Genomic DNA, 11,631 nt, shown 5'->3' with positions numbered 1-11,631 from the left:
TTCTTTGTGCCGAGCGCCCCCCCCCTCACCCAGCCGAGGATGCACGTCCCCCCTTCCCTATTTATACAACCCCCCCCGCAGCTCCGCTCCCCCCGCTTCCTGCCCCCCCTCCTCATTCTCCAGCTCCGCCAATGCTAGCGCAGCTGAGCCCCCGTCCGGCCCCCGCCTCCCCACCCCACCCTCAGGGCCAGGGGCTGCAGTCTCAGCCCCCCCGGACCAATGCAAACGAAGCGCCAAGCCAGCAAACCAGGTCCCACTGCCCCTCCCACCCCGCCGAGAGGCGGCGTGCGGACCGGGCGGGGGGAGGGGGACTGAGGGGTGTAGACCTGGGCCCCCAGCCCCAGCTTTCGATGTATACCAGTAAGTGAAGCGGGCTTCGGCTACCCTTCAGAGCCCACCTTTGATGCGCGAAATACCCAGAAGTCGCCTGCCGACCGCCTTCCCGCTCCCAAGCCTAGAGAGCCCGGGGTCCTGGCTGGGGGCAGGCCTAACCTCCGGAGCCGCTTCTGCACCCCGCGCACCCACCGATCCAAAGGGACTGGCGCGCCCGAGAACTGGGGAGAAGAGGCCATCGTCCAGCCTCTCCCCCAAATCGCACGCCGAGCCTTGTGCCCCGGGGAGCGGATAGTCAACAGCTCAGGAAGGCAGCAACATAGAGGCAAGGGCGATGGACAGGAGCAGGGATCCCCGCGCACCCCAGCAGCCCCTAGAGAAGTGAGGGTACTGGAGGGTCGGGGAGCGCCCTTCGGCCTCTGGAGGCTGGGAGCATCCCCCAGCGCCCCCGAGCGCTCGGGCAATAGGCGCCGCGGGCAGGCCTTGGCGCTTTGTCCGCGGCTGGCCGGAGGATGATGCCGCGCGCGGGTTGGACACCGAGGTTCGCCTGCCGGGGAAGCGCGACCGCCGCCGGGCAGCCCGACTTGGAGCTCTGAGCCGCAGGCACCGCGTGTGCGGGCGGGAAGTTCCCACAGTTGCAAAGAAGGAGCGAAGTATGTGTTCCAAACTTTTCCTCAGTTCCAAACTCCAAACTGAGCGCTTCCATTAAGAAAAGCGGGGGGAGGGGGCAAGCATTCTGGGTATTAGCATGCAAATGAACGGGCCCGGCTTCCAGCTCCACTCGGGATTCCCACCGCCGCTCGCCTTCCCTGCGGCGAGCCACGCGCGCCTCGGGGGCTTCCTCGCGTGGCGCCGCGGGAGGACCCGAGTTCGAATTCGGGAACTCCGCTGACTGGTTATGTGTTGTGGTTCCAGTCAGCTGGCCTCTCCGAGACTCACAGTTTTCCTAATATGTGCACTGGGGGTGGCAGCACCTGTCTCAGGAAGTGATGAAGACTCGAAGGTCGTGGCTGCACAGCCCCTAATTCTGGGCTGGATTTCTCTCCTTACACACCTCCGCCTTTCCTAGGGTGTAGTAGGTGCCAAAAGCCTGTTGGAGAGAAAAGATGAAGCTTAGAGACTTGAGGAAAGTTCTTGAACTCAGAGCCAGGCTATTTGTGTTTGTTCTAAGCCAAAAATAGCTGGGTCACCTCCGGCTAGTGCCTTAACCTCCCTAAGCCAGGGCTCAGAGATTCTTGAGTGGATTCTGGAACTGGCCATTTTGATGTTTCAGAGTGCTGCAGGGAGGAGCCACCAAAAAAAAGATGAAAGGGATCTGGTTATTGAGTGCCCATGCTAGAGCACATCCTCTCTCCAAGGTAGAGACATAACTATTTCCAATCTACTGCTGAAGAAAGGGGGAAATGAGTGACTTTCCCAAGGCCACACAGATAGTGGGAGAACCAGGAATCCAACTGGTTAACCTGAGTGTGCCCCTTCCTTACCAGTGGCGTCTGAACCCCCTTACTGGCTTCTCATGGGACGAACTGGCTCTCAATCTGTCCTGCTTAGAAAAAGGTGCTGTGACAGGCTTCATCCCAGAGGGTTCGCCCTATGAAAACAGGTACACAATGCTCTGAGGAAAACGGAAGATGCATCGACTCCATTTTTAAGATAGAAAGTCTCAAGCTGAGGGAACTTGAGTGGTCTAGGGTGCCACCATGGCGATACAGCCAGAGATCCAGATTCAAGTTCTGTCCTCAGCTGCATGTCACCTTAGCAGTATAATTGGGGGGGGGGGGGAGCATGCTATAATGATCTCTTGACCTTCAGCCTTGCCCATCTCTTAGGCTCCCAGAATTCCATTCTATAACTTCAGGCTACAGGGCATGCTTACAGGACACTTAATTTTTTTTAATTGAGGTGAAATTCACATAAAATTTAACCATTTTAGTGTGTAATTCGTTAGCATGTATTACATTCACACTGTGGTGCAAGCAACACCTCTATCAAGTTCCAAAACATTTGTTACCACAAAAGAAAATTGTGTACCCTAGGCAGTCACTACCCAGTCCTTTCCTCCAGTCTCTGGCAACCACCAGTCTGCATTCTGTCTCTATGGGTTTCCCTGCTCTAGATAGTTAATATAAATAGAATCATACAATATTTGAACTATTGAGTCTGGCTTCTTTTACTTATAATTTTTTCCAGGTATCAGTACTTTATTCCTTTATATGGCTGAATTCCACTGTATGGGTACCCCACCTTTTCTTGATTCATCCATTCATGGCACTTTGGCTATTGAGAATAGTGCTGGTATGCATATTCGAGTACAAGTATTTGTTTAAGTACCTGTTTTCAATTCTCTTGGGTATATACCTACAAGTGGAATTGCTGGGTCATATGATATTACTATGTTTAACTTTTTGAGGAGCCCCCAAACTGTTGAAAACAGCAGCTATACCATTTTACATTCCTACCACACAGGTGTTTTTTGTAAGTAATTTTAGAGCTAGTTAAACCTCCCATTTTATGAATAAACATGGTGAGGCCCAGAGAGGTTAAGTAACTTGCCTAAGGTCACACAGCAGGGTCCAGACTAGAACCACACTTTCCTGAGTTTCTGGCCTTCCATGTACTAAGAGCCTTTCACCTGCCATTAAAGACCCAACTATCCTCTTGAGCATTTATTGATTTATTTGACAAACCTGTCCAGTAAGCAACTGAGTTAACCGTATTTATGAAGTTCCTTTTCCCCGCTCAACGTCTGTTGAAAAGCCTACAACACCCTAGCCGGTTTGGCTCAGTGGTTAGAGCATCGGCCCTCAGACTGAAGGGTCCCAGGTTAGATTCCAGTCAAGGGCGAGTGCCTTGGTTGCAGGCCCCATCTCCAGCCCCGGTCCAGCACGCACATGCGGGAGGAAACCAATCGATGTGTCTCTCACACATTGATGTGTCTCTCTCCCTCTCTCCCTCCCTCTCTCTCCCACTCTCTGTGAAAAGCAATAGAAAAAATGTCCTCAGATGGAAGGAGGGAGGGAGGGAGGGAGGAAGGAAGGGAGGAAAGGAAGGAAGGAAGGGCAAAAGCCCATCGCCATGTTCCCTATTTCCAGGCTGCACCTCAAAGAGATGCAGCACTCACAATCCCTGTGTCTGTCTCCTGCTGCTGGCCTGACTGGCCCCTTCTGTTGTCATGGAAACTGCACCTCTGTTTGGCTGTGCACCAGCTGGACAATGAACTGAGAGCATCCTTGTCTCCCAGGCTGAGTGGAGCTGTCAGGGCTATTCAGTTGCTAGATCTGTATTTATTGAGCACATACTAGGCAACAGGTTTTCGGAGGTTTTTTTTGTTTTAGATTGTTAGGAATATAGCAGTGAACAAGCTAGACCATGGACCATGCCCTCAAGGAGCCCATAGCCTAGGGGAGGAGATAGACAAAAACCCCACAAAGAAATAAAGGCTTTTCCTGGCTCCCCTCCCCAGTTCTTCAAATTCTCCCATCATTGAAAAATCCTACTAAAAATCCTACTGAAATCCCACTTCCCCTGGGGCATCCTTTCCAGGAGCCCAGATCCAAGTGATAGCTCCTCTCAGCTCTCAGAGCTTTAATTTATTCACTTTTTAAAAATTTTGCTCTTTTTTTTATCAAGGTATAATTGACATATAACATTATATTAGTTTTAGGTATACAACATAATTCAATATTTATTTCCTTTTCTTGATTGTAAAAATGCATTGCAGAGGAAGTAGTAGATACGTGAAAACAAAGAAAGAAAAAGATTCCTCTGTAAGTTCACCACCAACAGTTAAGCACTGCCAACATTTCCTTCCAGTCCTTTTCCCTTTCTAAATATGTATGTTTTTGTTTTCACATAATTGGGTCCTGTTTTCTATACTGCTTTGTAATCTTGTCTCATAACAATTTATTTTCCTTCTAATGCGATTCAAAGTTCCCCGAGAACAGGGACAGGGCGTTGATAATAAACAAACATATTTTGAACACTGTGCCAGCCATGGTACTAAAACTGTCCTTGGTTTACCCTCTGTAATCCTAGTAACACCCACTCTGGGATTCTCATTTTACAGATGAGGAAACTGAGGCATAGCCAGGTGAGGAAGGGGAAGGGATGACCCAAAGCATCTGAAAGACAGAGTGGCACCGGGACCTCAGCCTGCCTGTGGGGCCTTCCCGCAAACCCAGGCTGCCAGGCTTTGTTGAGTGATTGGCCATGAGCCAGGGACCCAGCTGGAGGCGGTGATGGAGGGAAACACGGGAGAGGGGCACCTTGTTTTTGCCAGACAGCAAGAAACACCCCACTCGCCTTTATCGGGCTTACTTAGAAGGCATGTGAAGTTAACCCACCTCCCTCTGACTCTCTTCGGTGCTAGGCAGTGTTTGGCTTCCTAATAACAATAGTGACACCACCATTCATTGAGCAATATTGGCACCTCGTGCAGAAGCAGAGCTCAGGGTGTGGAGCCAGACAGACATGAGTTCAGGTTGCACCTCTGGCCCTTGCTGACAGAGGAGCTCTGGGTGAACTGTGCCAGAGTTTACTTAGTGCCCCCAACCTTCCTCTGAGGGGAGGATCATTGCCCGCTTTTTATAGGTCAGGTAACTGGGAAGTTGGACGGTTCGTCCAAGCCTGCACAGTGGAGGGTGGAGACACAGTCCTCCCTGACTCCAACGGCCAGGCTCTCTCCGCTGAACCCTGAGCTGCTTTTGTTTTTTGAAATTGAATTTCCTTTGTGACTGGGAAGAGTGTTTAAATCATCTGCCTGTTCTGGAGGCCCAGCTCTTTGAGTTTCATCGAGGATCCTGCAAGAGGCAGAGGCTCAGAAGTTCCTGCCCCCCAACCCCAACCCGGGTTATCTCTGCCAGTCTGTGCTGTGGTCTTTGAGAGATGACAGGGACGCTGTGGGCCACAGTTTATCATGGGCCATGTTTCCTGCTTCTGTGTCACCAGCAAGACCTTAACTCCCTTTCAGTTAATCAGCAACAAAAAAGAAAAAAAATTCTCATATGCAGTTGTTTTATATTTTCTACATGCAAATCTATGAGGGTTTTCTTTTTTGTTCCTGATTAACCGAAGGAGAGTTAAGGTGCCACTGGTGGCATGGGGGCAGGAAACAGGGCAGATGATAAACCATGGCACTCTCATTCTCACACACACACACACACACACACACACACGAAAGGCAAATGACCAACTGCAAAAAAATGGCTACATTTGACAGAGAGAATCAACATCCTTAACATAAAAAAATTCTTAAAGATCAATTAAAAATAAACACCCTGGAAAATTAGGATATTTCTTTTACTGGTTTTAAAACATTTTGTGAATTTGAAATTTTCAAAATAAATTAATTTTAAAAAGAGAACTCCCTACTGCAAAACACTGTGAATGTACTAAATGCCACTGAATATTACACTTTAAAATGATTAGCATGGTGAATTTTATGTTATGTGAATTTTACCTCAATTTTTAAAAAAAAATTTTTTTAAGAATACCTTATAGGAAGAAATGTGCAAAGGACATAAGCAAGCAACTCACAAAAGAGGATATGCAAAGAGCCTGTAAAAGCCAAATTCTATTTCCAAAGTATTAATTGATCTCTGTTTAAATGCAGCTTCCTTGAAGAGGCTGCCCTAGAGACCCTAAGTAGTTAGGTCCTTCTGTTATGTTTCCAATAGTGCCCTGAGCTTTCCCTTGCCTCTTTCCCAACAGCTCTGACACCACTGCTCCTCAAGGTAATAATTACCTCTTAAATTGTCTTTTTTTTTTCACTAGACAGAGGGGACTATCTCGTCCCCACAGTGTCTCCACTGGCCAGCATGGCACTTGTAAATATTGAGAACCTACTAGGCAACAGGTTTTAGGAGGTTCTTTTGTTTTAGATGTTAGGAATACAGTGCATATTTTTAAAAATCATTTGTGGCTATCAGGTTGTGAAATATCTTGCAAACTACCATCATGGCTGGCTAGAGCAGGGAAGGACCCAGTGTTCTCATATCCTGCTGCTGAGAGGGTACCTTGCTGCAACTTTCTGGAAAGTGGCCTGGCAATGTTTTAAAAGCCTAGGAAATACACTTACCCTTTGACCCAGCAATTTAATTTGTAGGAATCTGGATGAAATAAGCACAGCTGTGCCCCAAGATATAGGTTCCAGAATATTCGCTGGAGCGCTGTTTCTAATAATGAAAACTGGAAACCATCTAAATGTTCAACAGCAGGTTCGGTTGCTTGAACAAAGGTGATGGTGCTTAGGTTGAATTAAGCTTTTAGTTGAAGATTCCGGGTCCAATCACCAGCACTTTGTGTTAGTTAGCACAACCAGACTTGAGAAGGCAGAATGATCCCTGAGTCAGTCCTGTCCCCCCGCCCTTGGCACAGGACACAGAACCTGGCATATGGTCAGTACTCAATACATTTCACGTTTGTCGTACTGAACTAATCTCAATGGAGAGACCACAAGATGTGGGCAAAAATGACCTCTTAAGAATGTCCATGCTGGGTCTCTACCTTAGGCTTTTTCCAGAGCACTGCTCTTCTCTGAGGCTCCATTTCCTTATTTTTGAGCTGGCTCAAAAAACCAACAAAAAAACCCAAGAGTAGCTCTCATTATAATGGCTAGCCACAGAGATGGCCAGCCTGGTCTGGATACAGCCAGACTGCACACAAACGAAATCTTGAACTAACACTGGTGGTTGGGTTAAGTAGGATGAAGAAAAAGAAAAGACCCTATCATTTTTATTTTTAATGTTTATTTTTTCCATAAGAATTATTTGGAAAATAAAGAAAAACAAAAAATTACCCACAGCCCCAACCATCCAAACAGAAGTACTAAAATGTTGGTGTCTTTCTGTCTAGCCTTCCCCCTCCTCAATTTTTTAAATTATAATGAAATGTACATAACATGAAATTTATCATCCTAACCCCTTTTCAGGGTACAGTTCCGTGGTTTTAAATGCATTCATAAGGTGGGCACCATCGCCACTATCCATCTCGATAGCTCTTTTCATCTTCTAAAACTGAAACTCTGTATATCCATTAAATAGTGACTCCCCATTCCCTTCTCTCCCCAGACCCTGGAAAGTACCATCTACTGTCTGTCTCTAGGAATTTGACTACTCTAAGTACCTCAAGTAAGTAGAATCATACAGTATCTGTGGGGTTTTTGGTTTTGTGTGTGTGTGTGTGTGTGTGTGTGTGTGTGTGTGTTTCAGTGTTGTTTTTTTTATGATTGGCTTAGTTCACTTGCATAATGTCCTTGGGATTCATCCATGTTGTAGCATATGCCAGAATTTCCTCCCTTTTTAAGGCTGAATAATATTCCATTATGTGTACATACCTGTTTTGCTTGTCCATTTACTCATTGATGGGCATTCGGATTGCTTCCACGTTTTAGCTGTTGTGAATAACACTGCTATGAAAATGGCTGTACAGATACCTTTTTTCTGTACAGATACCTTTTTTCTATTTCAATACATAGTTTAAAAAAAATAATACTAATGAATACATACAATTTTATCCTGCTTCGTCATTGTACCAGATGTCACGAACACGCTGCATGTGAACACCGCAGATGGAGGTAGGTATGTCTGTAGGCAGCTTCACGTTTCACCTTAAACATTTCTATAGTGTTTTATTTTTATAATGAAAAGGGATTACTTGTATAATTTGAAAAACAAGGAAGAATCCATGAGTACTTTTCAAGTCATTACATAAATATTAAAAATAAAATAAGTAGCCCTGGCTGGTGTGGCTCAGTTGGTTGGGTGTCATCCCGTGCATGGAAAGGTTGCGGGTTCGATTCCCAGTCAGGGCACATGCCCAGGTTGTGGGCTCAATCCCCGGAGCGGGATGTGGGATGGAAGTTCCCCTCTCACATCGATGTTTCTCTCTCTTCCCCCCCTTCCTCTCTCTCTCTAAAAATCAATAATAATAATAATAAAATAAGTACATATTGTTTTCACTGCTGTAAAGCTTACCTACCAGGTGGACTGTTGTACCTTGAATCTTTAATGGGTTTTCTATGTTGGACATTTAGGTTGTATTCTTTTACTTTTCTTTGTTTTTATAGTCAGCACTGAGATAGACATCTTTGCACATCAAATGTAACAGAAGTTTTAAAACAAGCATCTGTTTTTATACATTGGACTATGTATAATACCCTTTGACTCAGTGCTGTGTAGCCCTTCCCTTTGGATATCTCCACCCCTATCCCCGTTTCCTTAAATAAATTTAATTTTTCTTTATTCACCATCTGAGATGGATATTTAGCCTCCGGTGCGCACCACCAACCTTAACCTCTCACTCATGAAAAGTGGGAAGACCTGACAATACTGGGCCCACATTCCCACGACGCGCTGGGCTCTGGCTGCCCCTTTGCTGCGGTCACTTCCTCAGCTCTGGAGTTCCCATTTGGCCCACACACCCCACCAAGTTACACTGGGCCCTGGAGTTACCTGAGTTTGAGACCTTGATCTAGGTCAACTCTCTCATTTTACAGGTGAGGAAACTGAATCCTAGAGAGAGGAAGGGACTTAACAAGGGTCACAAAGACAGAGATTCCAGCTAGTTTCCAAGGTCCAACTACTAGTATGTGTTTCTTTTGAAGCAAAAGCGTTGGCCAGAAAACCAGGACTCCTGTGCCTGAGGTGAAGGTTGAGAGCCTACCTATGCCAGGAGTCCAAGAGCAGTTCCCCCTGGGCTGGTGCCTCCAGAATCTCAAGTAACCTGACACTCCACCCACCCCTTCACTCCCTTTCTCCTCCTCCTCCCCTCCCCCTCCCCCGGTCCATCCCATTTCCACCCCCAAGGGTTTGGGAATCACCTGGCACTGCAATATGCTACATGCTTACTCAGAAAGGACCAGCTGCCAGAAAAGAAATACCCTGGGGCCTTTCTTTTTTACCACTCAGAATTTGGCTATAACTTGTAGGAAGCCCACCCTGATCCTCCATCTTCCCTGATATGATCTAATTCTGATGCTTCCCTCATCACAGCATTTAACACTGACTTGCAAACAACAACAACAAAATAGCTACCGTTTGGTTAAGCATTTACAATACGCATAATAATATTCTCACTAATTTCTGTAAGAACCCTCTAGGCCTTGAGAATTAAATTCCCCCAAATCTCATAACTTGGAAATGGGTTCAGACCTCCTTGTCTGACAAGAAGCTGATGCTGTTCCTATTTTCCGTACCTCAGTTGCTAGAAATGGATTTTCAGAATCAAGTGAGACCTGCCCGAAGTCCTGAGGATGTGGGTTTGCTCCATCCCCTTGACTTTCCAGCTTCTCCATGTGCATCATGCAATGTGAGGTCTGCACAGATGGGAGCTGGGGGGTCTCCCTAGGAAGGAACCTCAAGGGGCTTGGCAGTGTTTTTTGTAAATGAGTATCTTGAACTGAAAGCTTCTGCTTGTATCCTCAACTATGACTCACCATTAATGGCCTTAGAATGACACCCCAACTTCCTGAGCCAGTTTATTTAGATAAGCTCCGGTAATTTATATAGTTATTCTTATTTTAAAATCTAAATTTTAGACTTCTGAATAAATTTCTGTTGTTTTAAGCCCCCTGCCCAAAGTCTACTTATCTCCGACACCCAGGAGAAAACTCCTTGTGAAAACACCATTGGCGCCACAAACTGTCTCCATTTCTAGTGTGAAAGGTTAAGGTTGGCCGTGCTTAGGCGGGTAAGTAGCATCTCAGATGATGACTAAAGAAAAACTGAATTTATTTAAGGAAAGGGGATGGGGCACGGGGATATCCAAAGAGAAGGGCTCGCCTTAGCTGGTTTGCTCAGTGGTTAGAGCGTCAGCCCGCAGACTGAAGGGTCCTGGGTTCAGTTCGGGCCAAGGGCAAGCACCTCGGTTGCAGGCTCCATCCCTGACCCTGGTTGGGGTGAGTGAGGAAGGCGACCAATCGATGTGTCTCTCTCACATCGATGTTTCTCTCTTCCTTCTACTCTCTCTGAAAAGCAATGAAAGAAATATCCTCAAGCGAGGATTAAAAAATAAATAAAGAGAAGGGCTACACAGCACTGAGTCAAAAGGTACTGGGTCCATGATGGCAGCAAAAATATGTTTAGGATGGTGAAACAAGGAAGGTGCATAGAAGATGTAACAGGAGAGCTGAGGCTGGGCTGTTTCAGGGACCTTGGAGACAGGTTCAGGGGGTAAGCTCAGGATGAGCTGCCACTGCCCATTGCTCCCCTGGTTGCAAGTCTCTCGTGGGGTCCCCTCAGAGGGAAGAAGAGGGATAGAGATGGCGGTGCTGGAGTGCTCCCCTGGTGGGGAGCATGCCTGAGTCCTTTGTCCTGAGAATATTTATCTCTTTCTTGCAGGTGGAAATCTTAAGGGAGGCCTCAGGGGAGGGTCTCAATAGACTATTCATGAGCTTTCCAGGTGCGCTCTTTCAGGGTGGTGGTCTCCACTGATTGGTCGGTGCCAGGGCAGGGGGTCATTAATCAATGTAGCTGGTCCTGAGGCAACTAAAGTGCCACTTCTCTGGTTTTGCTGGGCCTGGAGCTAAAATACAGCTGAGTCCTAGATGTTATCTTGAGGGAGGAAAAGCTCAGGGGGTCTAAACCCCATGTCCAGCGATATGCTGGGGGAAGATAGGTTGCCCTGGGGACAAGGTGGTTTTCCCAGTTTTGTCTCTTGCTAGGCATCCGGGGCTTTCTGCCCTGGTGGGTTTCTGTAACTGGGTTTCTGTACCTGGCCCATCTAACAATGAGCATCTAGAAACCTAGAAAATTTCCCATATTTAAGTGTTCGGTAAGTAGTCCGAACTTTTCAATAAACGTGCTGGTGAAATGGAACAAGCAAGTGGGCCCAGTTTATCATCCCTGGAATAGCTCCTCTCAGAGAAGTGCTCTGACTCACATTTGCCATTTTATGTGCCTGGAAATTGCCCCCAGGATTCCCAGGTGGGCCCTTCTCTGCCAATGGGATATAATATATGACCCTGGGCAGCCAGGTCAAATGCTTTGAGCCTGCAGGCTGTACCCCCACCACAGAAGTGCTCTGAGATGGGGCCTGGGCCTCAAAACCAGTCCCTGGTAGCTTCCTAGAAACTCAGAGCTTTCTTAGAAAGTCCTAGAAACCCCTGCAAAAGCCCCCACCTATATAGAAGGCTCATCTGACCCACCAGACTCTGGGTGGTCAACAAACATTTTTGTGGTAAGTCAGAACTTGGATTCACAGGAAGTAAGCCTGGACAGAGACCCAGATTGGGAAGCAATCTGCCCCAAATCCAGGGGGACCCAGATCCCTGCTAAAGGGATAGTGGTTACTAGGGAGCAC

General features: G+C 47.0%; 1 protein-coding gene across 2 annotated transcripts in view; it reads left to right on the top strand.

The window, feature by feature from the left end:
- The first annotated feature begins 924 nt into the window (after positions 1–924).
- DRG1 (developmentally regulated GTP binding protein 1) overlaps positions 925–11,631 on the top strand; it is a 35,774-nt gene continuing 25,067 nt past the window's right edge. Inside the window, exons 1-2 of one of the 2 annotated variants that reach the window (XM_016198545.2) lie at positions 925–986; positions 7,401–7,460. The gene's annotated coding sequence lies outside the window, so the exon portion shown is untranslated. Of the gene's footprint in view, positions 987–6,265; positions 7,461–11,631 lie in introns of those variants that run through there. The other variant, XM_087828629.1, reaches the window with a different exon arrangement.

This window comes from Miniopterus natalensis, chromosome 20 (assembly GCF_054644295.1).
Source record: "Miniopterus natalensis isolate mMinNat1 chromosome 20, mMinNat1.hap1, whole genome shotgun sequence".
Lineage (NCBI taxonomy): Eukaryota > Metazoa > Chordata > Mammalia > Chiroptera > Miniopteridae > Miniopterus > Miniopterus natalensis.
Note: the sequence above shows the minus strand (reverse complement) of the source record. Positions and strands in the feature narration are given on the sequence as shown.